This window comes from Pipistrellus kuhlii, unplaced genomic scaffold (assembly GCF_014108245.1).
Source record: "Pipistrellus kuhlii isolate mPipKuh1 unplaced genomic scaffold, mPipKuh1.p scaffold_m20_p_1, whole genome shotgun sequence".
Classification (NCBI taxonomy): domain Eukaryota; kingdom Metazoa; phylum Chordata; class Mammalia; order Chiroptera; family Vespertilionidae; genus Pipistrellus; species Pipistrellus kuhlii.
In genome coordinates this window covers 121255262-121263233 of record NW_023425404.1, presented here as the reverse complement: position 1 = coordinate 121263233, position 7972 = coordinate 121255262, and positions in this window count along the sequence as shown.

Below are 7972 nucleotides of genomic sequence, written 5' to 3'. Positions count from 1 at the left end.
AAATTAGGATTATATTAAATTTATAGATATTTTAGGGGAAATTGACATCTAAATAATATTGTATATTCCAATCAATACACATGATATATTGCTCACTTATATGTTCTTTAATTTCTTTGAGAAATGCTTTGACATTTTCAGTGAACAGGCCTTGCATATATTTTGACAATTTTTTTGCAAGTTCTTTATACTTTTGATCCATTTATAACCCGGTTTGAATTTTTATGTAATATGAACTCTATTTTCAAAATAAATTTTTACCAATTAAAAATTAAGGCATATATATATATATATATATATATATATATATATATATATATATATTAATCCAAAGATAGGAATATATTAATTTAAAATATTTCAAGTAATTGATTTGTATTTTTCTTTTAATTAATTTTGGGGTACTTAACATGTACCCTTATAAGTGGTAATATTTTTATTTTTAAACATTTTTATTGATTTCAAAGAGGAAGGGAGAGGGAGAGACAGAAAAACATAAATGATGAGACAGAATCATTGATTGGCTACCTCTTGCCCACCCCACACTGGGGATGGAGACTGCAACCAAGGTATGTGCCCTCACCTGGAATGGAACCCTTACCTCCTAGTTCTAATAAAAGAGTAATATGCAGATTGACCATCACTCCAATACACAATATGGCTGCCCCCATATGGTCAAAGATCCTGCTCCCATGTGGACACAAGATGGCTACCACAAGATGACCAGCAGGGGAGGACATTTGGGAGGGACCAGGCCTGCAAAGGAGGGCAGTTGTGGGTGATCAGTTCTATAGTCAGCAAACTGTGGCTCGTGAGCCATATGTAGCTCTTTGGCCCCTTAAGTGTGGCTCTTCCACAAAATACCATGGCCTGGGCGAATTAATTTTGAAGAAATGGCATTAGAAGAAGTTTAAATTGAAAAAATTTAGATCTCAAAAGAAATTTCAATCATTGTACTATTGATATTTGTCTCTGTTGACTAATGAGTTTGCCGACCACTGTCCTAGTTCATAGTTTGACACTCAACGCTGACCAGACTAAGTGGTAATACTTTTCAATTCAATTTCTAATTGTTCATTATTGGTATACAGGAATACAATTGGTTTCCATGTACTGATAGAATCCTGCAATATTTCTAAAAACATTAATTAGGTCAGGTACTATTTTTCTAGATTACATTAGATATTTTACAGAGACAATCATGTATCTGAAAAAAAAGGCATTTTTTGTTTCTTTCTGATCTAACTGCCTTTTATTTCTTTTTGTCTTGTTGTACATGCTAGAAACTTAATAGAATGTTGAATAGAAATGATAAGAATAGACATCTTTTCCTTGTTCCTCATTGTAGAAGAAAAACATTCAGTCTTTTACCATTAAGTATGTCATTAGCAATGTTTCTAGCACATGTTTTTTATTGAGTTAACATAGTTTATGTCTATTCCTAGTTTGCTAAGAGGTTTTATTAGGAAATAATGTTATACTTTATCAAATGCTTATTCTTCCCTTGGGAAATCATATGGTTGGTTTTGTTGTTATTGTTTTTGTTGTTGTTGTTGTTTTAGTTCTTAATAGAGTTAGTTACAATAATTTAATTTTTTTAAAAAAATGTTAAATAAACCTGTAATTCTATGATAAACTAAACTTATTCATAAGTATCATCCTATCTAATAAAAGAGTAATATGCAGATTGACCATCACTCCAATACACAATATGGCTGCCCCCATGTGGTCAAAGATTCTGCTCACATGTGGACACAAGATGGCTACCACAAGATGACCAACAGGGTAGGGCATTTGGGAGGGACCAGGCCTGCAAAGGAGGGCAGTTGTGGGTGATCAGGCAAGCAATGGAGGCAGTTGGGAGGCACCAGGCCTGCAAGGGAGGGAAGTTGGGGGTGATCAACCCTGCAGGGGAGGGAAGTTAGGGGCAAGCAGGCTGGAAGGGGATCAGTTAGACATCAGTCAGACTGGCATGGGAGTGGTTAGGAGGTGATCAGGCTGGCAGGCAGAAGCAGTTAGAGGCAATCAGGAAGGCAGGCAGGCGAGCAGTTGGGAGCCAGCAGTCCTGGTTTGTGAGAGGGTAGTTATACATCCCTTGAGGGGTCCCAGATTGGAGAGGGTGCAGGCTGGGCTGAGGGACACCACCACCCCCTCCCGCTGTGGACGAATTTCATGCACTGGGCCTCTAGTTTTTATATATTGTTGGATTCTACTTGTTAATTTTTTTTCTTCTATTTTCATTTGAAATATTGGCTCTGAGTTATTTCTTATAATACCTTTGTCTCATTTTGGTCTTATAGTGTGGACTTCATAGAATAAATAGAAAAAGTACTCTTTCCTCTTCAATTTTTTGGGAGAGTTTGCATAAAAAATTATATTTTCCCCTCAAACATTTGTTAGTCTTTATCATCGATGCCCTCTGGACCTGAAGTATTTGCTTTGGGAGGGTTTTTTGTTTGTTTGTTTGTTTGTTTTACTCCTCACCTGAAGATATTTTTCCATTGATTTTGAGAGTGGAAAAGAGAGGGAAAGACAGAGAAAAATAACCATATGAGAGAAACACATCAATTGATTGCCTCCATCACATGCCATGAACAGGGCCTGGGCCAGGGAAAAGCCTGCAACCAAAAGCCTGTACATGTCCTTAACCAGAATTGAACCTGAGACTCTTTGGTCCTCAGGCCAGTGCTCTATCCACTGTTCCTAACCTACTAAGGCTAGGAGGGTTTGTTTTAAAAAAAATAATAAAATAAAAGTAACATCTGTAATAATAAAAGTGTAATGTACAAATTGACCAAAGGACCGAATTGCAAAACAACCACCTGGACCACCTTCTGGATAACCACACTATGACACGCACTGGTGCCAGGCCAGCCAAGGCAGGTATGATGCAATTAGTTGGGAGGCCCTGCCATTGTCCAACAATTGCCTGAGTGATTGATGGGGGGGCCACCCCACTGATGCTGCTGCAAAATGGTTGGTATACATTGGTTGGTATACATAGATCTGGGGGCCCTGCAATCTATCACCTCACAGAAGGAGGCTCAGGCCACTGGTCAGTGATGCTGTGGTGTGTGTGCAGGGATGGCCAGCGATTGCTCCACAGAGGGAGGCCCACGCCAGCCAAGCAATCACACCCCATGCCTGTTGCCCACAGAGGGAGGCAAGTAGTGGCAGGGGAGGGGAGCAGAGCTGCATATATGGCAAGCAGTGGCAGCAGTGAGGGTGGGGCCAGCTGCCAGAAGCCTCGAGAAGGAAAGCCTTTTAGGCCCTAATCCTGGCCAGGTCTAGAAATCTTACCTGAGGGGACTCAGGCTGGGCTGAGGGACAACCTCCTGCCCTCATGCATGAATTTCATTCACTAGGCCTCTAGTCTTTAATAGAAGAATAATTAATCAGATTAGCTAATTTTCCCTCAGTGAGTAATTCACATCTTTCAAGGAATATGCTCATTTTATTTAACCTGTGGAATTTATTGGCATAAAGCTGCCCATAATATTGCTTATTATTCTTTGAACCCCTGTAGAAGTTTTTGTCATGTCACCCATCTCTTTCCTGATATCAATAATTTGTATTTTCACCTTTATTGTCTTGACTAGTTTGGGAGAGGTTTATCAATTTTTTACTTCTTCAAAGATCCAGCTTTTCATTTCACTTACATAATTCTACTAGAGGCCTAGGTCACAAATTCATGCACCAGAGGGGTCCCTTGGCCTGGCTTGTTGGGTTGGGCCAAAATTGGCTCTCCAACATTCTCTGAGGGGTCCAGGATTGTAAAAGGGCACAGATCAGACCAAGGGTCCTCATTGGTGCAGCATCAGGGCTTGAGAGAAACGCAGGAGGTTGGCCAGCTGGGAAGGTACCATAGGAGGCTTCCAGGGCATGTCTGGTCCGTCTCACTCAATCCTGAACAACTGGACCACAGAAGCAAGCTAACCTATCTGTTACAGTGTCTGCCTCCTGGTGGACAGTTCATGTCATAGCGACTGGTCAACCAATCGATTGTCTGCCCCCTGGCGGTCAGTTCACAATATAGCAAGTGGTTGAGCGAACTTAACATATTATTGTATTAGCATATTACGCTTTGATTGGTTGAATGGCCAAACAGATGACTGGATACTTAGCACATTAGGCTTTTATTATATAGGATTGTGTGTTTTTTCCATTTTTTTTAAATTTAGGTATTATATGTGTACATATTTTACCATAGTCCCCACCCTCCAACCCACTCCTATACACGCCCTCACCCCCAGCATTTTGTGTCCATTGGTTATGCTTATATGCATGCATACAAGTCCTTTAGTTCATCTATTATCTCCCCCACTTCTCCCTAACCTTCCTACTCTAATTTGACAGTCTGTTTGATGCTTTACTGTCTCTATATCTATCTTTTTGTTCATCGGTTTGAAATGTTCTTTATTATCCATAAATGAGTGAGATCATGTGGTATTTTTCTTTTATTGACTGGCTTATTTCACTTAGCATAATGTTCTCCAGTTCCATCCAGGTTGCTGCAAATGGTAGAATTCCTTCTTTTTTAATGCAGTGTAGTATTCCATTGTGTAGAAAACCATAGTTTTCTGATCTAGTCATCTGTTGATGGGCTAGGCTATTTCCAAATCTTAGCTATTGTAAATTGTGCTGCTATGAACATAGGGGTGCATATATCCTTTCTGATTGGTGTTTCTAGATTCTTAGGATATATTCTTAGGAGTGGGATTACTGGGTCAAATGGGAGTTTCATTTTCAGTTTTTTGAGGAAACTCCATACTGTTACCCACAGTGGCTGCATCATTCTGCATTCCCAACAGCAGAGCATCAATGTTCCTTTTTTTATGCATCCTCACCAACACTTGTCATTTGTGGATTTGTTGATGATAGGCATTCTGACAGGTGTGAGATACCACATTGTTATTTTGATTTGCATTTCTTGGATAATTAGTGACTTTGAGCATGTTTTCCTGTGTCTCTAGGACTTCCTTCTGTCTTCTTTAGAAAAGATTCTATTTAAGTCCATTGCTCATTTTTTTTTATTGGATCATTTATCTTCCTTCTATTAAGTTGTATAAGGTGCCTGTAGATGTTGGAGCTTAAACCTTTATCAGTGATAACATTTGCAAATATGTTCTCCCATATAGTGGGCTTTCTTGTTGTTTTATTGATGGTTTCTTTTGCTGTAAAAGAGCTTTTTATTTTGATATAGCCTTATTTGTTTATTTTCTCTTTAACTTTCATTGTCCTAGGGGCAGTATCAGTGAAAAAGTTCTTTCAGCATATGTCTGAGACTTTTCTGTCTGTGAATTCCTCTAGTATTTTATGGTTTCCTGACATGTTTAAGTCCTATATCCATTTTGATTTTATTTTTGTGTATGGTATAAGTTGGTGATCTAGTTTCATTCTTTTGCATGTATCTGTCCAATTTTCCCAAAACCATTTATTGAAGAGACTGTCTTGACTCCATTGTATGTTCGTGCCTTTGTCAATTGAGCATAGTGATTTGGGTTGATATCTGGATTCTCTATTCCATTAATATATATATATATATATATATATATATATATATATATATATATATATATATATATATATATAATTTTCTTGTGCCAGTACCAGGCTGTTTTGAGAACAGTGGCTTTGTAATACAGCTTAAAATCTGGTATTGAGATCCCTCCTACTTTATTCTTTCTCAAGATTGCTACAGCTATTTTAGGTCTTTTTTTTTAATGCCAGATGAATTTTTGGAGAGTTCTTTCTAGGTCTGTGAAATATGCCATTGGTATGTTAATGGAGAGTGCATTGAATCTATAGATTGCTTTGGATAGTATGGACATTTTAATGATGTTGATTATACCAATCCATGAACAGGGTATGTTCTTCCATCTGTTTACATCTTCCTCTATCACTTATTTCAGTGTTGTGTAGTTTTCCGTGTATAAGTCTTTTATCTCCTTAGTTAAGTTTATTCCTAGATATCTTAAATTTTTTTGGGTGCAATGGTAAATGGGATTGCTTTTTTAGTCTCTCCTTATATAAGTTCACTATTGGTGTATAGAAAGGCTATAGATTTTTTGGCTCTAATTTTGTATTCTGCTACATTGCTGAATTTATTTATTAAGTCTATTTGTTTTTTGATGGAGTCTTTTGTTTTTTTTATGTACAATATCATGTCATCTGCAAATAAGAATAGCTTTACTTCCTCTTTTCCAATTTGGATGCCTTTTATTTCTTCTTCTTGTCTAATTGCAATGGCTAATACTTCTAGTACTTTGTCAAACAGGAGTGGTGAGAATGGGCATCCCTGTCTTGTTCCTGTTCTTAGGGAAATGGCTTTAGTTTTTGCCCATTAAGTATGATGTTTGCTGTGGGTTTATCATATATAGCTTTTATTATGTTGAGTTATGATCCTTCTATTCTCACCTTGTTGAGAATTTTTATCAAGAAAGGGTGTTGGATTTTGTCAATTGCATCAATTGATGTGACTATGTGATTTTTATCTCTCAATTTGTTTAAGTGATTTATCACATTTATTTATTTGTGGATATTGTACCAACCTTGCATTCCTGGAATAAATCCTACATGGTTATGGTGTATGATCTTTCTGATGTACTGCTGGATTCAATTTACTAGAATTTTGTTGAGGATTTTGGCATCTATGTTCATGACGAATATTGGCCTATAATTCTCTTTAATTGTGTTATCTTTATTTGGTTTTGGTATTAGAGTGATGCTGGCTTCATAAAAGGAGCTTGGAAGTGTTCCTTCCTCTTGAATTTTTTGGAATAGTCTGAGGAGGATAGATTTTAGTTCTTCCTTGAATGTTTGGTAAAACTCTCCTGAGAAGCCATCTGGCCCCGGGCTTTTGTTTCCTGGAAGCTTTTTGATGACTTCTGCGATTTCTTCCATAGATACTGACCTTTTGAGCTGTTTAGATTCTTCCTGATTAATTTTGGAAGGTTATATTTTCCTGGGAATATGTCCATTTCCTCCAAGTTGTCCTGTTTGTTGGAATAGAGTTGTTCATACTATTTTTAAAAAATCCTTTGTATTTCAGCGGGGTCTGTTGTTATTTCACCTCTTTCATTTCTGATTTTGTTTATTTGGGTCCTCTCTCTTTGCTCATTGGTGAGTCTGGGTAGCAGTTCATCAATCTCGTTTATCCTTTCAAAAAACCAACTCTTGGTTTTGTTGATCTTTTGTATTGTTTCTTTGGTCTCTGCCATTTATCTCTGCTCTGATCTTTATTATTTCCTTTCTTCTGCTTACACTGGGCTTTTCTTGTTGCTCCTTTTCTAATTCTTTGAGTTGTAGGATTAGGTAATTTAATACCATTGTTTCTTGTTTTTTTTTGCAGTAGGCTTATAGAGCTATGAACTTCCCTCTCAAGACTGATTTCGCTGTGTCCCATATATTTTGGATTGTTGTATTTTCATTGTCATTTGTTGCCATGATGTTTTTTATTTCTTCCTTGATCTCTCTAGTAAGCCAGTCATGTTTAATAGCATGCTGTTTAGTCTCCATGTGTTTGATTCCTTTGGATTGTTTTTATTGTAGTTGATTTCCAGGGTTAAGATCCACTTTACCTTTTAAGATGGCACGGTTTTTGCTTCAGAGTCCATAGCTCAGAAAGGGGACCCAGCAGCAGTATGGGCTGCCAGGTAAGGGGTACCCTGTTGAGCATTCCCCCCACCTTCTTCTGGAGCCCAGCTGTTTCTCAACTCGTTAACAAATATTCCCTATGCGACCCTCAACTGCTCTTTCTTTTTGCTCTGGGACAAGACTCAGAACACTTCTGTCTATTCTGCCACAATTTTCTCCTCTCATAGGATTGTTTTCCATCTTCTATTTCATTGTTATTTCCTCTGATCATAGTTATTTCCACTCTTCTAATCATTTGGGGTTTATTATTATTTTTTCCCAATTTTTAAGGTGAAAACTGAGGTTCTTGATTTAATACATTTCACCCTTTCTAATA